We start from the raw sequence: 26,869 nt of genomic DNA on the forward strand, positions 1-26,869 counted from the left end.
AAGTCGAATCTGCAAGGCAATGGAGCCAATCATAATGGAAGTCAACAATAAAGACATTGGGAACCTTCACACAGTTGAGCACACCCAGTTTGGCTTCATCAAATGCAGATCACACCTCCTGAACTGGGTGGATTTCTTTGAGACAGTTATGCAGGCTACAGATGATTGAAATGAGCTCCACAAAACCTACCTATACCTTGCTAAAGCCTTTGACATCATTCCCCAGTCAAGTATCATAGATGAACTCACCAACCTGGGCATGAATCCCTACATCACAGATGGATTGCAAACTGGCTCACAGATAGATCCCACAAATTCAGAGTTGCTGGCTACATGTCAGACTCTACACTGGTAACAACTGGTGTCCCGCAGGGTTCAGTCCTGGGGTCCCTCCTAATTGGTATAGACTTCTCAAAAGTACATGACAACACAGGAGGGTTGTGGTTGACTAAGTTTTCTGGGAACTGTAAAGTGTTTGCCATAATAGATTCCCCGGATGACACAAATATTCTCCAGAAGGGACTCTATGAGACAGATGTGTGGTGTCAGAATCATGGCCTCAAGCTCAATGTGAAAGAATGCATAGTAATCCCCTTTGGTGAAAACAAAGTACCCACAAACTAATACATAGGTGTTACCCCCTAAAAATGACAAGGTAAGGGATCTAGGGACATAAGAAGGTAGTCATCTTTCCTTTGACAACCATGTTGCCAAAATGATTAGGAAATCCTATGTGGCCCACCTACTCGACAAAGGATTTGCATCAGGATCAGAAGAGGTAGCGGTGGCCCTCTACTCTTAAGTCATCAGACCCATCATTGAGTACAATGCACCATTTTGGATGTACTCAACTAAGCATAAGCAGCAGCTGTAGAGACCACAGATGTACCTCACCAAGAGGATTACTGGCCTCAAACAGTTGTGTTATGCAACACAACTGGTAAAACTAAATCTGTTCTCCGTTGCGTACTGCCTACTCAGAGGCACACTCTGCCTAACATACAGAGCCATGTCCAACACATAACTGTTGAACATGCTTCATCTATGGATAACAAAATTTAGTCGTACTACAAACTTCAGAGATATGAACCTCATCACAACAATGAATACAACATGCTGGTGGAATAGTGTACCATCCCAGACACTTGCCTTACTGTGGAACAGAGTCCCAATGTACATCAGACAGAGACCCTCGCTGACACTCTTCAATAGGTACCTTGATGAGTGAATGGGAAACAGACAATTCATGCCAGGAATCACATCAGCAGCCCCACTAGAAAGGGTCTTAGGGTACCAACTATTAGAACTAGGGTTTAGGAGACTACCCAATGGTGTAATGAAAGTTGCACAACTTGCCTAGGCTAATATATGCCTTTGTGAATATAATCTACTACATACCTATTAACCTATGTGACAGGTACATGTCTACAGATAGTAGATGTGTACTTCATTGTGCAGTCATGTTGTACAGTAGGAACATGGACCACATACACTGTAATGCTTACAGATACTGGTGGCTGTTATGTACAGTGGGTGAGATGTGCACCTCATGTCTTTTGTGCCATTGGGATGTGTGCTGGGTGGGACAGTCATGGATGGCTCCCTGTCACGTTCACCCTCTTACACACATCTATGCCCATCCATCTTTGGCTTATTATACTGTGTTCCCCCTACACATATATAGGTGCTTAGGTGGGTAATAGGCTATCTGCCTGAAGTAATCTATTAGTACGGCTAGAATGTGCAGCTATCACCACACATGAGGTTAGTTCCCTAGGCCTCTGTGTAGTAGAGCTGATGAAGTGATCCATGGTGTGACAGTTCAGTTACACATACACTCATCAAGGCTCCCCTGGAAGAGTGTCAGTGAGGGTCTCAGCTTAATATAGGTTGGGAGCCAAGGCAAGGGAAGTCTGTGAGTTAGTAATGTATCCCTCCAACATGTTCTATTTATTGTTGTGATGATGATATCCCTAAAGCATGTGACACAGTGAGCATTACAAGCCTTTTTGAATAAATAGATAAATTTAGGATATTTTAATATACATGGTTTTAAAAATTTAGTAATTTTAAAGTAAATATGTTACCATCACAAGGCTAGGTGATTTGGTATTTTTAATATTGAGATAAATTAAGCTTGAGAAAGTTTATTGTCTAAGGTTTACTTGATTTTAGAAAAACCTGTGTAAAACAAATCTCTGGTTCAGCAAACAAATGGTTACTTGTGTTTTTTTATTGTTGATTGTTTTTTACTTGTTAATTGATTGCTTGATTAGACTAACACTATGTATAAAAGGCATTCCTTTTCACATGGGATTGTATCTTGTATATTTTTCGATGGTCTGAAGAAGTTGGCTTACCTTTTGCCAACGAAAGCGCTTACCAATAAAGGAGTTTAGTTCTACAAATCCTCTTTCTTTTTTTGTTTGCACAGTGAGCTTGCGTTTACTTCAGATAGAGCATGTACATCAGTTTTGCATTGGACATGGACCTGTCTGTTGGGCGGAGATCACCTGAGTAGACAGTATGCAACAGAGTAGATTGAGTTAACTTCAGTCTTGTTGCAAGGGGCAACTGTTTGAGGCCTGTAATCCTCTTGTTGAGGTACTTCAGTGGTCTTTCCAGCTGCTGAAGGTGCCTAGTCAGATTCATCGCAAGTGTGCCGTGATACTCTCTGATGGGTCTGATAACTGATGAGTAGAGGGAACCTCCTTTGACCTACATGCAAAGACCTTGACAATTTATGGGAACACATAGCATGATTTTCTAACCACTTTGTGAATGTACTTCTGGAAGTATAGATGACTCTCCACAATGTGTCCATAGATCCCTTATTATTACCTCCATATTTAGTGTGTTGGCACCTATGTGGTATTTGTATGACTGTAGCTCGAGGTCATAATTTTGACACCACATCTGTCTGACTGAGACCCTTTTTAAGGATATGTCTGTTGTCCCAAACATCGATTATGACAACCTTTTTGCAGTCATCCACAAACTTTGCTAACCATAGCCCTCTTGTGTTTGACAGTATTTCTGAAAAGTATACACCAGACAGGAGGGGTCCCACGACTGAGCCATGGGGGACAGCAGTTGTTACCGGCTTACAGTCCAACAGGGAGAGCACAATTCTTACCTTGTGGGATCTATCTGTGCCCCAGTTGGCAATCCATCAGATGACATACGTGTTTATGCACAGGTTGTTGATTTTGTGGATGTGACATGGGTGTGGGATGTTGGAAAAAGGCTTTTCAAGGTCTATGCAGGCCGTGTGAAGCTTATTTCATGGAAGTATGTCCTGGGTAACTGCCTTGAAAACTGTCTAGCAGGTTTAGGAACCATGATCTGCCCCTGACCAAACCAAAATGGGTAGGGTTGGGTGTTTGTAGGCTCCCAATAGCTCTGTTTATGAGTTCCATAATGATGGACTCCATGGCCTTGCAGATCATGGTCTGTTGTGCACCGACACTTGTGGAGTTTGTCAAACGTTGCTGTAACCCATTCAACAGTTTCATATCCTGTACAGAGGGTGAGTCTCAACAGACTGTTCAGGTGCAGGGTATGTTTGTTTTGGAGTTCACATATGACACAGCCAGGGAAAGCATGTCATCCCATAGACACCATGTTTTTAGGTTTGCATAGAGCTGTTTCACTATTGTATATGTGATTTCTGGGTTTTCACAATCTCCAGGTATGGTAATGGGCCCTTTTGTCAGTGAGAGGGGGGTAAATATGTATGAACCTGTCTGACAAGATATTGGCAATGTCAGTCATGTACATGTATTCATTTACACTTTGCACTGACTCAGAACATATATGAGTTTACATTGATATTTATGACATAGCGAAAGAAAGCTTCATGGTTCTCTATGGACTCTTTGGCAATATTTTTGCCAGAACATGGCTTGGATAATGTTAGGAGTGCTCATTGTTTCTTGATGATACTGATCGGAGATTTATTGATCTTCTTTGGATTTTCACTTTCTTTGAACAACTTAAGTACTTGTAGTACATAGTTTGATTATGACAGGGGTCCAATATCTTCTATGGGTCTGTTTTCATATCACTGTGTGCACAAGGCAGGATTGGTGAATAGTGACAAGTGTCCGGAATAAGAACTGCAACTGCCAGATATGTGTAGCCCACTGCTGTACTCAGACATGGCCTAAGTGTGTGAGCATGCCCAGTATGACCTTTCAGTATGTTGTTGACTGAAATTGTCTAAATTTGTTTAAGTGTATGAGCATGCCCACTATGGGCATATATACTATATGTGTGTGAAAAATCAAGTTGGTTTTTACTTCAGGGCTCACCTTTGTGTTGTACATTGACAGGAAGCACGCTGTGCCTGAAGGGCTTCCATGAGTCAATTTGCATAGACAACATTTCTGCATACAGGGGGGACAGCTATTATTTTATTTTTTTATTTTTATTTTACATTTGTTTACCTGACTAGTCCAACTGGATACATTTCCATTTTCAGCAGAGGCCCGGGGAGAAAAGCTTCACATTGAAGTTAATACAAACAAGTCATTTACATAAAGAAAGTAAGTAGTTAGTAAAATACAAACAGAAATAAGGTTTAATCTAGATTATACTAGTTGAAAATATATATTTGGAAGGACACTTACTCTAATTTTATTTACAGTACAATATAGGGGAGTTATACTTTAGTAAAACATTCATGAAGAGTATAATTGATTAAGTAAGTATAAACCATAGAGAGTTCTATATAAATTAATAACAGAGACTAATTAACAAAGGTAATTTAGAGAATGTCTACTCAAGGAGAGTGAGTAGAGAGAGGTAAGAGAGGGTGATTAAGAGAAGAGTAATTAGTAGAATCATAAGATTAGTCAGGATTGATGCATGGGCATAGCCAGAGTGTTTTTAGATGTTGTTTGAGCTTTTGTTTAAAGAGGAAGGGTGACGAGGTAGAAGTTAGAGTGGTAGGTAGAAGATTTCAGTATTTACCTATGGTGTTGGAGAAAAGTGAGTCACCTGCTATGTTATTGGACTTACTTAACTTCACAAGAAGTTTATTAGAGGAGCGTAAAGAATTTAGGTTAGAATAGGGAGAAATAAGGTCAAAAAGTATAGGGGTATTTTTTGGTTGGTAAAATATCCTATGAACAAAGGTAAGTTGGGAGAGTAATAGTGTATTTTTTAGTTCTAGCCAGTCTAGTTGTTGTAGATTCTGACAGTGGTGAGTTCTAAATGGGTTTCCGGTGGCAAATCTAGCAATGCTATAGTATGCATTTGCTAGTTTAGTGAGGTTATTTTTCTTTAGGTTAGTGTATATGGATGAAGCATAAAGAAGAGTAGAAATAAGTTGAGAGTGAGCAAATGTGATTTTGGCCTGTGGAGTTAAAAAGGTTTTAATTCTATATAAGGAGACAAGTTTTCTATTTACGGTTTTAAGAGTGTTATTAATGTGATTATCAAAAGTGAGGTTATTGTCAATTATAATACCTAACAGCTTAGTGGTAGAGTCAGGGGCTATATGTGTGTCATTGTTGGAAGTAATAGAGAAGTCTATGAGGGGAGACTTAATATTAGGCTTGAAGAGCAGGAGTTTGGTTTTATTGGCATTCAAAAGGAGGCAGCATTTCAAGAACCATGCCTCAACTGTGATAAATACATTCTGCGTTAGGGTTTGTAGTTCAGAGGAGGTGTTAGCAGAGCATATGAGTGTTGAGTCGTCTGCATATTGAATACATGTAGCTTGAGGTATAGCTGCATGTAAGTCATTTATGAATAAAGAGAACCTGCTATTTGTACATTTCTATCCGGGGGGGGGACACACCTGATTGTTACTGTGGGTGTACATAGGATGAGGGGTACACCTGACACTTATACACATTTGATAGGCCTGCACTGCTATGTCAGGTACTCAATTTCAGTCTGTACTGTTGCCTATTGTACTGCCTCGAGGCATACCACTGTACTACAGACCTTAGTTTCCAATTATACGGATATTAGTTTGTGACTTCATAGCCTACCCAACCCACATCACACTGCCTGGCCTGCTGTTATCTGTCTGCATAGGCCTGGGGGGGGGGTTACTCATATGCCTCTTCAGAGGGCATGATACAGCATTTATTTGTGTTTCCGTTTGTCTACAATTGTCCTGATGGCTGTGACTGTTAGGTATGTGACCCCTCCCCCCCAACTGGTATGTGTGAGTGACTTAAGTTGTGGCTGTGCCAGTGCAATGCTGTCATGGCTTAGTGGTTCAGTACTGTGACTATAGTGCACAGTATCCTGAGTTCAAGCCCTGTCACTGCTTTGTATTTTCCTGCTGAGCAGACCTGACTGGATAAGGAACAGTAAAGCAGGTGTGAGCGTGTTTACCCGACTTTGCTCGAGTTTGCCTGACTTTGCCCAACATTGCCCGACTTTGCCCAACATTGTCTAACGTTGCCCGACGTTACGCTGGTTAGCACTGTGTGCAGCTATGCACAATTGTATTTAAATATGCTCAATGCTGGTAAAATTTGCTTAGCAGTGCTTTATATTGCTTAAAATAGGGACTCATGCCTCAGGTGGTGCTACAGGGCTTCCTATGTATGCATACACAGATTACACTCCCTATAGATGTTTGAAAACAGGTAGTGTCAAGTTAGGCATCCCTTTTACTGTATATGTGAGTCAGAGAGAGGTGTAATTTCCAGGGTTCCTACTGAGTCAGTGTATATGCTATGTGTTGCCTCTTTGACAAGGCCAGGGCATACTGGGCATGCCTCCTTCTGCCTACTGGGGCAAGCTCAGGTTGTTCCTCCTCTGAGTCATGCTGTGCCTGTGCAGGCCTTGTCAATGGTGGGTGGCTGTTTGGTTCTGCCCCATGTTGTTCCTGCTGCAGCTGTTTCTGCAGGATCATATTGTGTAGCATGGCACATACCATGACAATTTGGGTACATGTAGTTTGTGAGTACTGCAAGGCTCCACCAGATGTGTCCAAGCACCAGAGCCATGACTTGAGCATCCCAAACACATGCTCAATTATGTTTCTTATTTGTACATGTGCCTCATTATGGAGTTCTTGTTTGGGTGTGTGTGCATTTCTGATGGGTGTCATCAGTCGCGGCTCCTGTGTGTATCCAGCATCCCCCACTAGGTGACCATCAGGGATGTCCCCATTGGCAAATCTCTGGTACAGCTGCATCAGATGCCAGATGTGGGAATCGTGATAGCTTCCAGGGCAGCCAGCACACACATTCATTATTATGACCTGGGCATCACACAGGACCTGGCAGTTGATGGAGAAGAAGCCCTTGTGGTTGATGTAGACCCTACCCCACTCACCGGCTAGTGCTTTGATATGTATGTGCGTGCAGTCTATTGCACCCACTACCTCAGGGTATTCTGCTATTTGGTGGAAAAGATGCATAGTGCTGGCCAATGGCTCACGGGAATTGGGGAAATATACGTGTTCACTGACATGTGCTGACATGGCATCCAGGAACTGGTGCAGTACCCTGGATGCTGATGCCTGTGAAATCCCCATCATATCACCAGTTGGTTTCTGGAAGGTACCTGTAGCTAGTATTCTTAGGCCAACACATACCTTGGTATCCACTGGGATGGGTTCCCCTCTGTTGGTTCTGTGTGTGAGGCATGGCCGACACAGCTCAACAGTTTGCTGCACAAGGTCTCTGTCCACCCTATAGCACTCCACTATCTCCAGCTCATGTAGCCCCTGGTAGGTTACCCTGGGTCTGTACACTCTTCTCCGTCTCCTCACTGTGGGTTGCTCAGCAGCATTTACAACATCACCACCCTCAGCACCTTGCACATGTTGGTTTATGATAACGAGAGCAGCCCCTAACATTTTGTCTGACTTTAAAGTTTTTAAGCTTTCCCTCTTTGTATACTGCAGTGTTGCAGAGTTCTTGGGGAAAAAACAGGGAAGAATGCTGTTTGCAAAGTTTAAAGTGCTGGGCTGGGCTGGGCTGGGCTAGTCTGCTGCCTGTGTAATTGGCTGCTTCAGACATATTTCACCTGGCAGCTCTGCTAGTTCTCCTTGGTTAACTTCCTACTACTTCTTTACCTTCCTTTTCTCTTTCTGTTTCCACTTGGGGCAGCACCGCACAAACACGCACACACGCTGTGTGCACATTTGCAAGAAATTTCAGATATTTCCACAGTGTGCACCTTTGGTTTCTAGTTTTCAAAAAGGATAACTCTAGACACGCCTCTTGCAATACTGAGCAACTCAGGACAAGCACAAGACACTGTGCTCCAATTAGCTTACAACCTTTCTGACAACCCCCCTCATGATGTTACCTATATTCTGCTCTACTACTCACCTACTCCTACACTACACTCTTGGGACATGGCTCACATGCTGGGAAAAATTGGGATTCACTATCCTTATCCTCATTTGCATAGGATTGCCTACTAATGCATGGTTACATCTCTCACACTGAGCTTCCCCCGCTTAGCAACCAGTACTCAGTAGCCATGTTGTCTTCAGCCTGCCATTCACCTGCATGGCAGGATAAGCTTTTTAGCGAAAATGCCTATTTTTGGCTATTTTGTAATTATTTTCTTATTTTTTTAAAGCGCTGCACGTTTGCGCAGTGCTGCGCTATGCTTAAACATCGGAGATTGGGGGAAAAAAGTTAGATTTTAATACATTTAAACATTTATAAATGCCAATGGCCTTATATTTGGCCATTGGCATGCTTCCTCAACTTCATGCATCCTTTATTTGGAGCTGTCATAGCTCCGTTTAGCTATTTGCAGAACGGTACTCCGTTATCAACGGAGTACATTTCTGCAGAAAACAGTAATTTCCACGGACAGGTTAGTGTTTCCTGGATTGCAAATTTACCTCATTTGCATAGCTTTCAGGAGCAAATGAGGTAATTTGCATACCATGACGCTGTCCGTGCAAGAGTAGCTTTAGCAGCTTTCGTGCACGCCCCTGCTGGCTGTACCTGGATCACACGGCAGGCATATTGTCTCCGTGAGCTCCTACACTCTTCTTGCACTCCGTGCAAGCTTTCATAAATCCGGCCCAAATTGACGATATTTTACTTAAAGCCTAAAATACTGTCCATGTGTCATTCTTTTTAGTCTTTAAGTAAAATAGTGTTCCTCTGTCATTAGCAAAAAAGTAGCTAGACAGCGAAAAAAACACCAAGCTTTGCTCGACGGTTTTCTGTTGTCTCGCCAATGATAGCAAGACAATATTTTACTTAAAGACTAAAATATTGTCCCTTTGTCATTATTAGAATTCTTTTTATTGAAATTGGCTTAGCGAGACCGAGAGAAAAAGCGACAGAACCACAAAGCTAGTTTAAATTAAAAGCATTCTAATAAAAAAAAGTTGCATGCTGATTTGATACTTACAGTATATGGCCAGAACATTTCTAGATGTTTTCATGCAGGTAAGTACATTTTCAGAATGTTGTTACCCTTAACCACTGCTTAAGTTTCTCCTTAAATAATTATTACAGCTAGCAGTTGACATTTGCACAATAACAAACATTTTCTAAAAAAATGCCACCACTTTTTTTCTGTACTATCATAATTTTTTTATATATGAAAAAGTAATTCTGAAAAATCTAATCCATGCTTATGGACAGTAACAAATATGCCTTAGACAGGAAACTTGTATATACATCATGATGCAGTTTGTCAAACAAGATCCCTATATGGCACAGGGATTTTTCTAGTATATGATTAGTTTTAATAGCATACTCCTGCCCTGACTCAGAAGTTAAGCTCTATGTAGGTCTCTTATGCATGTGCCAACTAAAACTGGTGACTTTACAGCCATTGCTGTTGTCTGACTTCATATCTTTATAGGCTTAAATAGATTCAGAATATATGTGGCAAAATGACCTGGAATACTTTCTGTTCATCTATCTGAAAACAGGGTTGTGTCAAAAGAAAACAAAACTTTACACAATGTCAAAAACTGAATTATTTCTTGCACAAAGCTCATTTTACACAGCAGAAAGGGACAATAAATCCATTGGGCTTACATTGTGAAAACACTGATGCTGCTGTTCATTGTGAAGCCTCAGGTCACACTACATTACTCGGTTGTGTAAGGTGCTCATCTAAACTCCTACCTCCTACTGATGTTGTCTGAATAAAACTCATATAGCAATAAAACAATAATTGAAATAGCCTGATATCTCTTTCTGTAACATCAGATAATATATAAGTCAATGTGGACTGAGACTCTTTACTTATTTTAACTAACAATCCATCATTGAAAAGTTATGATAACCTCTAAACATTCTTGCTTTCAGTTTCCTGCCATGTGGCCATCTCTAGTATGGCTGTTGGTAAAAGAGGGCAAATATTTAACATTTATAGCTTTTCCTGTAGCTTCTATTGCTATGACTAATATGTATTTATTCTACCGAATCTCACTTATAGATGTAATAAATATCATTACTGCAAAGACAAAAGGCTGCCTTTACAAATTCAGTTACATTATAAACTGAAAGTGAAAACATATCAGAAGCATGCACAGTTCACATCTACACGGTGCATGAATGGATATGAATATAACTGCCAAATATGTCTTAAAGGACTTGTTATTCTATTTGTTTAGATGTTGCAACACTTTGCTTAGCGCATTATAGTTTAGCTCATGTACCTTACTTCTCATACAATTCTGAAATTAGAGGAGACAGCAGTCATCTCATATTAACTTGAAATTCTTAACACCTATTAAATTACTGAAGACCCTATAGTAATCATGTATTTCAGATGACAATGGTGTGAAAATCAGGCAAAATATCCCTTAATATAACTGTCCTACAAATAACTGACAGATTATTCTACTAGAAACTAAGTTATAATCGCTCACCTTGGAGAACTCTAACCAGCGAAACAAATGTGCAATACCATTTGCAGCACTATATATATATATATATATATATATATATATATATATATATATAAAATTCATCATCATATTTAATTTATCATGAGCCAAAATTGTACAGGAATAGAATTTTGGTGGACCAGACTACTGGTTATCATCATATTTAATTCATCATGAGCCAAAATTGTACAGGAATAGAATTTTCGTGGACCAGACTACTGGTTATCATCATATTTAATTTATCATGAGCCAAAATTGTACAGGAATAGAATGTTGGTGGACCAGACTACTGGTTATCATCATGTTTAATTTATCACGAGTCAAAATTGCACAGGAATAGAATGTTGGTGGACCAGACTACTGGTTATCATCATATTTAATTTATCATGAGCCAAAATTGTACAGGAATAGAATGTTGGTGGACCAGACTACTGGTTTAATTATACGTAGCATTAGCCTCTCAATACAAAAGTACTTGAAAATGAGTACCTGGTTCTACTTACTGGAAAAAAAATAATTAGCCATGTTATTGCTAGGAGTGTGTGCATGTGTATGTGTATATACACTCATGTGAGTGTGTGTGTGTGTGTGTGTGTGTGTGTGTGTGTGTGTGTGTGTGTGTGTGTGTGTGTGTGTGTGTGTGTGTGTGTGTGTGTATACACTCGCCTGTGTGCATGTGCGTGTGCATGTGTGTGTGTGGGTGGGTGTGGGTGTAGGTGTGTGTGTGGGGGGGGGGTGGTATAGTACAGCTGATAACTCACACTTTCAAAGCCTGCAAAAATTCTCTTTTCAGTGTAAAGGTTAAGAGTTTTCTTTCAGCTTCACACTGCAATAAGATCTCTGTAACACTTTATTGTCTTTGATAGCAGTTAGATAATAATCCCACAATAATCATGATTACTCCAATGTAGCACAAATACACTTGAACGCTTAAACATTAGTTAGGCCAATCCACAAAGGAATCTCTGACCACATGGAGTTATCTTTTATATCTTCTGCTTAATACATGTGAGGTAAAGTATACTGCTATTTCCTATTATAATACATCAAAATATATAACAGCAATTTACTAACAATTGATAATTTGCACTAAATGCAGTTCTCCCATACAGGCAATGCCCTCAACTTAAAGTTGAGGATCAAAAATAAAAAATCACCACACACTCAATGCTTCCCTCAGACATGACAGCAAATATAATATTGTCATTTATTCATGAAGCTCTGATATCATTACAGCTTCTTAAAGCAATGCCAGTACTGCGCTCCCACATCACAAACACCTGCCAATCATGCCACCTATTAGTTTGTATGTAGGGTAGCCTCCCCCTTCACCAAACCCTAGTTATAGTTCTGATCAAGAGACAAATCCCAATGAATGAGTGTGCGATGACAGTGAGATAGACTCCCACACAAGGGGTGGAGGCCCGATTAGAGACAGGGACTGACATTCAGCAGGCAACAAGGAGAAAAATAAAATATATGTATTGCTTCTTTCATAGTCAGTATGTTTAATTTGTAACAAAGGAAGTGAACAGGAAAACAGAACCTTCTCAGACATGACACAAGTGCAAGTTAACAGCAGAATCTACAAAGACATGAATTGCTCATGGTGAAACACAGTTTACTCTATCAAAAGAAAATGCAACATACAGGGAGAAAATATGAAGAGATACCTTACTGGCTTAACATTTAGTATAGAAACAAGGGGCTATGCTGTGCAGTTCATAAAGAAAGTGTGCAGTTCAAATAAAAAAAATGTAATATGCATCACTTGAATGGCTAGGTCAACTAGAAAAGAGAATCACCGGTGAAGAAGACGTAAAGAAATACGTTTACATGCACAGGCTTTTCCAGGATTGCTTTTCTAGGTGAGCGACAGCTTAAAAATTCCATTAATAAAAAGATGTGAATCCCCCAGAATAGCAAATTGGCTTCATGTGAATAATAATATAGAAAACAGATATACTCCGTCATAAAGCCTGATAAAGCAAGTTTGGCTATGTAAAAGAAGAATAAAATCTGACTGCATTTTAATTAGCAACAAATGAGGTTCCCTTTTAATAATGCACTAAAGTGGTATCTAAGAATGTAGATACTTGATTAATTTATCAATGTTAGGTAATGTTCTTTTTAATAATATCACAAAAGCAGAGCCCATATTTTTTCAACTATATTTCGTAAAATGGCACATGCCCATGACTCCTCCTGGATTTTATGGGTTACTTGAGCAGCTGGTGGAGCTGGATGAGGAGGAGAGAAATTAAATGCTTATGTTTGCTTTCCTCTCTCATGAAGGAAGAGGTATGACCAGACTACACAGCGCATTTTTTCAGACTGAGACAATAGATATGTACATAATGTGCTTGTCCAGCAAAGTGTGGCCATTTATAAGTTTATTTCATATATGGAAGTGAAAGACAGCCTTGTTCTACTCATATCACATGCTTTCCTAGGAGAACAGTTACTGGACATGTGCAGAGTATTAGGCATGCACATAGAAATTTCCCTAGTTGTCACTTGCCCTGGTTTGTGAACATATTTCTCAATTGGTTTGAAGTGGGGAAATGATGGTCAGAAAGCAGAAATGTGCTATGCATTTATTTTTAGTTCCATAAATATGATTCTTAATTTGAATAAGGGATTCACATTTGTCTTTTTTTTCTAATGCAATAGGTCTAGGTTGTGCTTAAGCTGGATCAGTGATTATTTGGGAGAAATTGTAGAGACCAGCTCTAATTAACATATTATTCTGTCATTTCTCCACACCCTATCAGTAGCCCTACAGCTATCATACTAGCACAATCTACCTTTTAACACAATACCAGCCATCCCTAACAACTTCCTTCTATTATCTACAATGTCTCTCATTACTAATACATTTACTCCTTTCTCTCGCCATACATTTCTGTCTCCTGCTACACCAAATGTCACTTGTAACAATACACCTGCCTCACAAACTTATATCTATAGCATCTACTCTGAGATATCCTCTAATCTGTATGCAATAAACACATTTTTACACACTAAACTAAAAATCCTTATTCTACAAAAAACACCATCAGCCACTCACCTTTAAATTATCAACATAGATCCAAAAGAAAGCAGCTACCTATTATTTACATTCATAAATATTCTAACTGATCCCAAAGTGGAGATTTCCACCCCAGTCCAGGACTCACTTCCTCCACTTTCACCCTCCCAGTTCATACAAATCACTAAATATTACAACTCTCAGCCTTTAAAGGATAAGAAATAAAATCCCAGAATTCTATGCTTGGATATCTTACAACAAACCAGATATAATAACTGCCACCGAAACCTGGCTAAACCCTACATAAAAACTCTGAATTCCTCCCCCCAGGCTTTGCTTGCTTAGAAACAGTTAGACCACATAGAAAAGGAGGAGGATTCACAATATTATTTCTGTATACCTTCACTATTGTCCCTATACTAACTTCATTCCACAATTTTTTACTGCCAAAATTGTAATATCATTCGTAAAAATTAATAACTGTAAGAATCTCTGCATTATAGCCCTATACATGCCCCAGGTGGTAACATTCCCTTGTTAGAATAATCAAATAATATAAAAAAATTAAACAATCATCCTGAGTGTTCTCAACCATCTCCTCCAAAACAACCTTCTCACTCCCACTAAACATGGTTTCTGCCCCAACCATAGCACCACTACTGCCCTCTTATCCTTCACACATACCATAGCCGAGGCCCTAGACAACAATAAACCTATATCCTGTCTCCTCCTCGACCTATCCAAAGCATTTGACACTGTCTCTCATCCCCTACTACTATCTAAACTTGAAAATCTAAATCTGTCTTCTACTTCCCTCACCTGGTTCTCCAGTTACCTATCCTGCAGGCAGCAATCTGTTAAATGGCTCTCCTCCACCTCTCCATTTATATCTGTTCCTACTGGTGTGCCACAAGGTTCCATCCTGGGTCTCTCCTGTTCAATGTCTTTACCAATGATCTGTATACATCCTGTAATGAATCCTCTCTCATCCAATATGCTGACAACTCAACACTCATATCTATCTCTGACAATATCTCTAAACTCCACACCCTAACACAACAGGCATTTATATCCACTGAACAGTGGTTATCCAACAACCTACTTATCCATAACCCCAAAAAGACGAAACTCTTACTCTTTCTTCCTCGATCTCTCACTCACCATAAATCCACCTTTGTAATTGCATCCACTAATAAGACTTTAATCCAACCAGAAGCTCACACAAAACTCCTAGGGGTCATCATTGGTGATGAAATCAAATTCAATCTTCACCTGCTCCAAAGAATAAAAAATGACAAACCAGAAACTTAGTTTACTATACCGCAACAAAAGATTTCTCACCACCAATGCTAGACTCTTCCTTGCTCAAGCCCTTCTCCTTCCCTCCCTCCTTTATGCTGCCCCTATACTCACAAACATTCAAACCACACCCCTTATCAAACTCCAGTAAACCTAGCATAAAGTAGCTAGATTTGTCAGAAACTCACCTTATAATGCACATTATTGCCTAGCTTTAAACTCACTCCAGTGGCTTAAATTTCCCTAGCTCCTAGTTCTATCTCAACTTCAAATTCTTCAGTTCATTCTTAATAAGCCTGCATCCTGTCCTGCTCTCTCTTCGCTCATCTCTATGTATACTCCACCACAACTACTCCGCAATTCCAGTCAGAAACTACTGCTCACACACCATCCCAAAAAAAACATAGGCAAACTTATACAAATACTCCACTGCACAAGCTTGGAACAAACTCCCTATAGATATATGTTCCATCTTCCACCCAGCCCACTTTAAAGAAAAAGTTAAATCTTACCTACTTAACTCCAAACTTTGCCACTGTCAGGCACCAACTTAAGTACCCCACTACAATACTTGTATTCCTCCCACCTCTCCCTCATAAGTACTCTATTTTTTTAGGATATGTACTAATGTTTACTAACCAGAACTGTTGCTTAAAAGCTCTGCTTGTACATATGTAAATAAAATTGATAAAAAAAATTGAGTGCTTGCATTGCAATTTACTCCTTTTACTTACATTTTTTGTATAACTGAATTTTAGATGCTTAATTACATTTCTTTGTATAAACCTGTTCTTGTTGTTAAAATTTAGAATTTTCTGTAACTTGTTCATGTATTCGAGCTTTTCTCCTCGAGTCTCCACTGAAAATGGCCTGAAGCCTAGTTGGACATACCCGGTTAACAAATGTCAATAAATAAAATAATAAATGTAAACATTAATAAGCTAGTTCTTTCCCACTATTCTACTCCACACAATATTAACCTGTTTAACTTTACTCAGCTAATTACTAACACAACTATACCCAATAAGCACAAAGATAGCAGTTCCATCCTTGACTGGATTATGGTCTCCTACCCAAATAAATTCTCATCTGTAGGCACACTACCTGACCGTATCAATGACCACCTGCCTGCCTATATTCTACATAAGAGCACTCCATCACTGAGTCAACACCAATATAAACAAACTAGAAATCTCAGCAATTTCAACCCAACAATCCTTAGCAAAACTTTGAAAAACATCAACTAGAATATATAAAATTCCTTCCCCTTGATGAGCCCATTGGGTTTTTCAGCTCAACATTTCTTAAGACCATAAACAAACTAGCCCCACTCCAACAAAAAAAGAGTAAAAACAAACCATGCCACCTGGCTCACTAGAACCGTCAAGCAACTCATGGCTACTAGGGACAAATCATGGAAATTATGGAAAAAAAATTAAAAAAAACTTTCAATCTCTTACAATTCAGGCAAATCTATAATCTTGTAAAGAGCGTTGTCATTAATGGCAAAAAAGAACACTATCTAAGTCTACAAAATAGCCATAAACAAAATCCAAATCCGGACAAATCACCTATCAAAATAGCCACCCTCTTCAACTATTTTATCAACACCATATCCAATATCTCTGCCACCTTTCCTTAAACAAACTGCAATGCTAACTCTGTACCGCTAAGCAACTTTCACAAAACTCCACGTCTCTCTCTCTACCTTACTTCTCTTTCTCCCCCATACCTACTGTTACTATAACAAACCTGCTTCTCAACTCACACCTGGCACTGACGCTCTTGATAACCTATCCCCTGAATACCTACAATTGTGAGCTAAAGCCATTGCTTACCCTATTAGTATACTTTTTAACAGATCTATCCAAGAGTTCTATGTACCCACTATTTGGAAAAAAGCACATAATATCCCCCTTCACAAAGGTGGCAACAACACAGACATTTTTAATTTTTGCCCCACTGCTATTCTCTCCTGTATCTCTAAGATCTTGGAAAAATGCATTCACCTTCAACTTCTAAACTATCCACTTCATAATCAGATTCTTTCCCCTAATCAACATGGGTTCAGGCCAGGCCACAGTACTACAACAGCTCTTATATCCTTTATGCATACAGTTAACAGAGCTCTAGATGGAGGAAAGCCTATATCCTCACTCTTTCTTGACCTCTCTAGGGCCTTCGATACAGTCTCCCACCCTCTACTTCTTACAAAACTTTCTATACTAGGCATCTCTCCCAAACCCTAAATTGTTTTTCTAATTATCTCACAAATAAAATTACCCAGCTCCATGTCCTAATTGACTTCTACTCATTTGACATCCTCTGCCTAACAGAAACCTGGCTTAAACCAGCAATCAAAGACAATGAAATTACCCCACCTGGTTACAGTATCTTAAGACTCGATCGACCAAACAAAAAAGGTGGGGGAGTTGCCATACTTTATAAATCTGAATTACAAATTAGCCTGATAGACTACCAACCTCCCTCTCCTACAAATGCTGAACTCCTTTGCTCCAAACTTCAGATTAATAAGAACAAAGCAATGTATATTATGTGTTGCTACATCCCTCCCGGGAAAAATATAAATACACTTGAAAATATCCTTAGCTGGCTCTCTTCTACCATCCCACAAGAAATTATCTTCTTAGGTGATCTCAATATTGACTGGAACTCCTGCTGTTCCACTAAACCCACCTCTCTCATAAACCTCTACATGTTCCAACAAATCATAAACTTCCCTACAAGAATACATAAACCTACCAAGAAGCAGAGTATTCTTGATTGGATACTTGTTAATAACAATCCCCATGCATATAAAACAGGTATACTCCCTGACAATATTAGTGACCACCTCCCTACATACATTTCCAAACAAAAATATAGTAGTCCTATGCAGTCAGTATATCGAACTATACGCAGTAAGAAAAACTTTAGCCTTCCCAACTTCCTCCTAGAACTTAAAGCTTGCAACTGGGCACCTCTCAAAGACCTTCCTCTTGAAGAGGCAGTCACTTATTTCAATAATACATTCCTCCAAATTCTGGACAGCCATGCCCCATCTCGCCAAATTAAAATAAGGTCCAAAGCAGCTCCATGGCTTTCCAAAGAAACCAAGCAAAAAATGATACTAAGAAACAAACTTTGGGCAAAATGGAGAACCACAAAAAACCCCACTGACCACCAACATTTCAAACACCTTAGAAATACCACAAAGAAACTTATACTCCTTGACAAAAAAAAAACTTCAACTTTAAATTTCAACAAAACCCCCAACAGAACCCTCAAAATTTTGGTCTGGAATCAAGAAACTCCTATACCCTGGAAACTCCAATACACCCACCCCTGCCAACCTAACTCAGACACCTCCTAATAAAATTGCTGACATCATAAATAACTTCTTCTCAGAAACAGTCACCTCTCTTGCCAACACCTTAACTCCACCAACAACCCTTGAACTCAACCCTCCTAATAATAAAATACCCTCTTTAAAGTTCAACACAGTATCCACAGCCTTCATTCACAACCAACTCCAAAAACTTAAACCTTGTACCCCTCAGCAGACAAACTGCCAGCAGAGTATCTGCAGCTAGCTGCAAAGGTACTAGCATTCCCAGTCTCCATCTTAATAAACAGAACCATAACCGAATCCACTATTCCATCTCTCTGGAAAATCTCCCATATCATCCCCTTACATAAAGGGGAAATACAACTGAACTTTCAAACTACCGTCCTATAGCCCTACTCTCTCCTCTAGCTAAAATTATGGAACGATGTGTCCAACAACAACTTCTAGAACACCTTCTCCATAATAACCTACTTGCTGACTCACAGCACGGCTTTAGACCATTCCATAGTACCACCACTGCCCTTCTCTCCTTTACAGACACCATCAACAAAAATCGCAACAATAATCTATATTCATCTGCATTATTTCTTGACCTCTCAAAAGCATTCGATATGGTTAATCACCATCTCCTGATTGATATGCTTAAATCCCTTTCTCTTGACACAATGGCTATTCTGTGGTTCAACTCCTACCTGTCAAATAGACAACAAGCAGTACTCTGGGATGGTCATTTATCCTCCCAGCTCCCAGTCTCCATTGGAGTCCCACAAGGCTCTATTCTAGGTCCCCTCCTCTTCTCCATCTTTATTAATAATCTGAATACCTCCCTCCCATCCTCCACTTGCATTCAGTATGCAGATGACTCTACACTCATCTGCACTGCAATGTCTCCTGCTGAACTACATTCATGTACCCAAAATGTTTGTACTGCAGCACAAAATTGGTTCAAACACATCTGTCTCCTCCTTAATCCTAAAAAGACTAAGTTACTATTGATTACTCCAAGTTATAAGTCCATCCCAATTTCCTTTACTATTGTCTCTAACAATGGCACAATTATATCACCCGACAGCACTACAAAACAGCTTGGTGTGACAATAGATAATCAACTAAACTTTGATGCTCACATCAATTTAACAATAAAAACAGTTAACAAAAAAATAGGTGCACTTTATAGACTTAAACAATTTCTCACACCAGAGACTAGGATATCCTTAGCTCAAACACATCTCATCTCAACACTACTGTATGCCTCTCCAACCTTTATTAACCTATCAAAAACAAACCTATCAAAACTAGCCTCATCCTACCACAACATTGTCAGGTTTGCTACAAGTGCCCCATATCGGACTCATCATTGTTTAAATCTCAGACAGCTAGGTTGGCTTGAACTGCAAAATCTCATTCTACTCCAACAACTGACTATTACCCACAGGATACTCCACTTCCCTTCTAATACACCTATTCTTAGTACTCTTATTTCCCCCTATAAAAATCTCTCTAACCTACGCTCAGCTAATAAACTTCTAGTAGCCACATGTAAATCTCAGAACAAAGCAGGTGACTCCCTTTTCTCAAATGCTGTGGGTACACACTGGAACAAGCTCACTTGTGAACTTACTACCTTGACCTCAACACCCCTCTTCAAGAAACATTTAAAGACCCACCTCAAATCACATTGGCTCTGCCCTTGCTCTTCCCCTGACTGACTCTCTTTCTCTACTTCCACATCTTTCCACCTCTTTTCCAAACACCTCTATCTGCACTGTACAAACCCATCATATAGATAAGCAGTACTTCTCCTTCTCTCACTCTGCCTTGTCTCCATCTAGCTGATACCACTCCTCCCACCACCTCAATTTCTTTTTTCCCTTGACTCTATTCAGCTTGTGACTTCCTCTTTCTTATGATTTTACCTATTACAACTACTTACTTTGCTTATGTTTTACCCCCTATCACCTCTAAGATGCTTAAAAAAAAAAAAAAAAAAAAAAAAAAAAATATATATTTTTTTTATTCTGTATTATAACACTGCTCGTATTGCTGTGTGTTTTTGTTACACTAATTGCTTTTCTGTTGTTCTGTATTCTAATTAGTTACTAACTCCTGCTTAGTAGTTTTAGTTAAACTCTTGTATATATTTTTTTCTTAAGTTTGTTACCATAGACTGTTACAGTGGAGCTTTTCTCCTCGGGCCTCTACTGAAAATGGACATGTATCCAGTTAGACTAGCCCGGTCAACAAATGTAAAATAAATAAATAAATAAAATAGACAACACTCTACCAAATGGCAGCACGCTTTCTCTCCATTCCTTGACACATCCACAATTGTTCCCAAGGCTCCATATTAGGACCTCTAATTTTCAGGATTTCAATGACTTTCACTCCACGCTTAGTCAAGGTTCTGTAATACAACGTGTAGATGACTCAGCATCATCTCCTCTGCCAACTTCACAACTGAACTTCATCAAATTACCCAAAATTCCCTTACATCTACCGAAACCTGGATGACCACCAACTGTCTTACCCTAAAGCCTAACAAAACCAAAGTCATATTATTTCCCCTAAGAAAACCACTCTCCTGAAGAGGACTGAATTCACTATACATTCTCAAAATAAAACTATTATTGAGGTTGCCGTCACTGTTCTTATGTGCATTAAGAAGATGTTGAGGCTTGGGTGTTTAACTAGCTTATTGTACACAAATACATCAGGATAGATGGCAGGAACATTAAACTTAAACAAACTAGCTAACTGACTGACTACATACTTCCATGCTCACACTCAGGCTGCTCACTAAAAATGGCACTCTAACTTGCATGTGTTCAGTACTTATATGCATATGCCAACTCACTGGAAAGCTTAAAGGTATATCACACTCACTGATCTACAGTTGTGTCGTATACAAAACTACTAAGAATTATCTGAGATGAAAACTAACATTTAATCTGCATGTGCACAATATTATCAAAAACATATAAAAATGGGTATTCTCTATAGACATAAACGCTTCAATAACCAATCTACAAAACAAACCCTAGCCTTAACCCTTCTTCTACCTTCTCTCTTATGTTGTGCTTCTCTCCTTACCAACATCCAGTCCTCTCTGAAAACCAAGCTTTAGACCTGCTACAATAAAACTGACAAGTTTACAACTAAGACAAAAGACTCCTCCCATCACTGTTCCTCTTTACTCTTACTGAATTGGCTTGAGGTCCCACATTACCTCACATACTTACAATTAACTATAGCACACAAAATTGTTTAAACCATCGGACTGTTCAGCCCTTTCTTCAATACTTACTCACTACTGCCCAAACAGGCCTCTTAGAACCAAGAACCAACTTCTCCTAAATGTTCCAGCTGGCCAGATGTTCTACACTTTCTCTGTTGCCAAACAATGGAATGCCCTCCCATTACAATTAAGAACTACAAGTAATGCCACTTCTATTAAAACATCTGTACAGCAACACCTCTCCACTCTTTGGCACTGCACATGTTCCAGTCCTACACCTCCCGAAACCTGAGTTCCCCAGTTTAACCACTACTACCACCTCTATTGACCTTCTCCTTTCTATTTAAACTCTACTACCTATTAGTATGATTATTATAAAAGTATCATCTAGGCCTACTATGTTGAAATACCTACTTGATTACCTTATTCATTTTGTGTGCTTGACATGCGTTCTAGGGCTGTATTTCTGACATGATATAATTGACATATACTCTTTATGCTTTATTTTCATGCTACATCTTGCAAAATGTACCTTTGCAAGTTGTTAATATCCTTGCTAAAATTTTAGAAGCTAGGTTATTAACATGTTTTCTTAGTATTCTTCTTCTTCTTTAGGCTTTTCCCGGTTAGGGGTTGCCACAGTGGATTACCTGTCTGCTCATGATTGGCAGTGGAGTTTTACGTTGTTGAGTTGACAGCCCGGCACCAAACCTTCCATGGAAGGCACATGCATGCATGTCTAGGGCCAGTTTAGAGTGTCCAATCCATCTACAGCATGTCTTTGGGATGTGGGAGGAAACCGGAGCACCTGGAGGAAACCAACGCGACCACAGAGAGGACACGCGGACTCCATACAGAAAGCAGAGGATCGAACTGGAGAAGACATGCTTTCTTTAGTATAATTAACTGAATTCTTACATGTGTATTCAGCTGCATCTCTTATATTGTACTGTAAATAATGTAGCTGTTAATGTTAAGCTTTTTTTTAACTATGTTTAATCAACTGTGTCTGTGTTTCTTCTATTGTATGCACTTGTGGAGTTTTTCTCCCTGGGCCTCCACCGAAACTGGGCTCACTTCGGTCCAGTGGACCATCCCGATAAACAAATGCAAATAAATAAATAAATAAAATTCAGTATTGATTGGAGGTAGCTTTTTTCTATGCAGCAAGAAAAAATATATCTTATGGCCATATAACTAGGCAACCCTAGAAAGATGGTATATGTGGGGGGTAGGGAGACTGACACACTATTAATAGAAGGGTAACTAACAGGTAGATTATATTTTAAAATGGCACTATTAAACTGAGAAGATATTTAAGAGGATGATGCTGACTACATCCCAGATCACTAATGCATACATATAATGGTCAGTACAGCAACAGGTCAAATGGCAATTAAATTATTAGAGAGGACTTAAAATTATTTGTAGCAGTTATTTAAAAACAATAACATGCAAGGCAAGTACAAATATGACTCAGTCATTGTCCATGCTGGTGTGAATGACCTGAGACGTACCTCCCTGGACTACATGAAAAGAGACATAAAGGAGCTCTCTGAGCATGTAGCCCAGGCCGGTATGACCCTGACCTTGAGTAGCATCTTACCCTCACCAAGAATGATCAATTTCAACAATTGGCTTAAGTACTGGTGTTATTCAAAGGGGATCCAATGCCTGTCAGCTTGGGATGATATGCTCGACAAGCCACGATGCTTCACTAGGGATGGCTTGCACCTGTCACCCCTGGGCTTTTGGATATTGGCAAAGGCTCTTGCTACCCCCATAGTGCCTTTTTTAGGCAAGGCTCAAAAGACAAACCCACCTCCATAGGTATCACAAGGGATAAGAAACTAAGAGTAATGCTACTCAACGCCAGAAGTCTAAACCTCAAGATGCACGCACTCGAAACTCTCCTTAGCATGGAGAACATTGATATCTGTGCAGTAACAGAAACCTGGTTCAGGGCTCCCGAGAGCACCCCAGCACTACCAGGTTATACCTCATACCATGCTTTTCGGCCCCAAAACTTGGACCGAACCACAAAAGGAGGGGGAGTATCGATATTCATCAAAGATACCCACACCTCCAGGTTGGTGGCAAAGCACGAAGCATCAGAGACTATCCATGTGCAACTAACAGTGGGTAAAACTGCCTTCCAGTTTATAGCCTGCTACAGACCTCCCTCCCAAAACCAGGAACCCCACTCGGCCTTCCTGAGAACACTGGAAAATATGAAGGTCTCTCCAAACACCATTATATTGGGCGACTTCAACTACCCAAACATAGACTGGGAGCATTACTCTAGCTCCAACACCCTAGCCCAAAGGTTCCTAGAATTTATAAACTCAAATGCTATGGAACAAATTGTTACCATTCCCACAAGAGGGGAAAACATACTGGACCTGATCATCACCAACATGGGGACTCTATGCTCCAGGCCAGAAGTGTATCCCTCACTGGTAAGATCAGACCATAAACTAATCTCACTGGATATTCACATCCCGACCCCACCCCCTGCCCAGAAAACCACAGTGAAAAACTTCTCTAAAGCAAATTTTACACTCCTCAAAACTGAGGTGGAATCCTTCAAAGCCCCCGGGCCTGTGGAAAATACAGCCCAGACCGCAGAATCCTTTATAAACGCATTCTATGAACACCTTCAGGAATGCATGGATCATGCGATCCCAAATAAAACCAAGACCCATTCCTCCAAAGGCAGACGTTCTGTCTGGTGGACCCCAGCCATAAACAAACTATACAATAGAAGGAGGAAGCTACTAAATGATAAAGCAAAATCCCAAAAAGGGAAGGCATCACTGATCAGTATTAGCAAAAAACTACGGGCACACATAAAATTGTCTAAGGCCAGCTTCGAGAGAAAAATTGCACAGGACACTAAGGATAATCACAAGGCTTTCTTTAGTTATGTTAGGAACCTGGGTGGTAATTCCCAGATATGCTCAGAATTAGTCCAAAATGACAAAAAATACACCGAACCCACAGACATTGCCAACATCTCAGCTGACAGGTTCAGCGCAAACTTCTCCCCCCCCTCCCCACCAAAAGGGCAAATATCTATCCCAGCAGAGTGCTGCCCCCCTGACATCTCAGATGCTCAGGTAAGAGCCTCCCTCTCCAAAGCAAAAAACACAGCATCAATGGGACCAGATGGTGTCCCGGGCTGCGTGCTACATGAACTCAAAGAAGAGCTAAACCCAAACATAAAACTACTGTTCAATCTCAGCCTTACTACAGGATATGTGCCCAAAGAGTGGCGTACAGCAACAGTGGTCCCTCTCCATAAAGGTGGTACCTCAACGTATCCTGGGAACTATCGCCCCATAAGCCTGACTAGCTTGGTCTGCAAAGCTATGGAAAGGATCATCATGGACCTCATAAATAAAGATATTGGGGACCTACAAACACTGGATCCTACCCAGTTTGGCTTTGTTAAGGGCAGATCCTGCCTCTTAAACCTGGTTGATTTCTTTGAAACAGTCACCAAGGCCATTGACGAGGGGAAGGTGGTCCACACAGCCTACCTGGACCTCGCAAAAGCCTTCGATACAATACCCCACTCGGGCATTATAGATAAGCTCACCAGCTTAAATATACACCCTATGTCACTAGATGGATTGCAAACTGGCTCAAGGACAGAACCCACATGGTTAGAATTGCTGGAGCCATGTCAGACTCCAAACCAGTTACAAGTGGTGTCCCACAAGGCTCAGTCCTGGGACCTCTCTTGTTCGGTATATATTTTCGGAGGTACAGGCCAACATGGAAGGACTGTGGCTGACCAAGTTCGCAGATGACTGCAAACTGGGTGCCATAATCGACTCTCCAGCCGACACAAGCATCCTTCAAAAGGGCCTCATAGAAACAGACAACTGGTGCCAGAGCCATGGCCTCAAGCTAAATGCCAAAAGTGTATAGTCATCCCTTTGGCAAAAACAAAGTGCCCACAAATTACCACATAGGTGGAAATCCATTAAGTACAGAAGAAGTAATTAGGGACCTGGGGACCCAAGTTGATAGCAATCTCTCATTTGACAACCACATGGCCAAAGTGGTTAGAAAAACATTTTATATAGCCCACCTAATCATGAAGGGATTCACATCTAGATCAGGGGAGGTCATTGTGCCTCTTTACTCATCCCTCATCAGGCCCATAATTGAGTACAATGCCCCTTTTGGGATGTACCTTACCAGACACCTGCAGCAACTGGAAAAACCCCAAAAGTACCTCACCAAGAGGATCAAAGGGCTCAAACAGATGCCATATGCTGCCCGGTTAAAGAAACTCCAGCTCTACTCAGTGGCATACCGCCTGTTCAGAGGAGATCTGTGCCTGACGTATAAAGCCATGTCCAACCCGGAATTAATGGACATGCTGCACCTCAGAAAATCCAAATCCCATCGAGCTAAGAGCTCGAGAGACTTGAACCTCAGCACTGAAATAAATAGGACATGCTGGAGGGACAGATTCATAACCCAGAGGCTCCCTTCACTCTGGAATAAAATCCCAGTCCAGGTTAGGCAGAGTCCCTCATTGACTCTCTTCAAGAGGAATCTTGATGAGTGGATGGGAGATCGTAGGTTTTCCCCGGGTATCACTTCTGTGTCACTGTTAGATAGAGGCATAGTATACTAACCTCGAAAAAGGGCATAGCAAAATAAATTTAAAATGGGTGGTGAAAGCCAAACACATTCTGGCTAGGCTTATAAATGCCCTAGGGCAGATAGCCTAGTATGAACCTATGAACCTATGAACCTATGCAGGGCTGTTTATGCAGACTGAAATTGTGCTAATTCTCAATGCAGGTACCATTTGTTCTTTTAGCTTGCTTTGTGACTGCCCTTGCAGTTGGAGACAATGCACATTAGGAGGGTGAGGCATGTTTTCATAGCTGGGGCTAACACAGACCTTTAGTCTTGGCAAGCACCCTGTCCCTGGGACATGTCTAGGAAATCCCTAACAGTACTATACCTATAAATCATCTACCTCATCTAGCAATCATCTACTTCTCACTCTTCTAAACAGATTGAGAATCCTACATGACCTGAAATCTATGTCTCATCATCCCTGGTGTCTGACCATAA

The sequence above is a fragment of the Protopterus annectens genome, chromosome 4.part0, assembly GCF_019279795.1.
Source record: "Protopterus annectens isolate FY-2018-M chromosome 4.part0, PAN1.0, whole genome shotgun sequence".
NCBI classification, from domain to species: Eukaryota; Metazoa; Chordata; order Ceratodontiformes; family Protopteridae; genus Protopterus; species Protopterus annectens.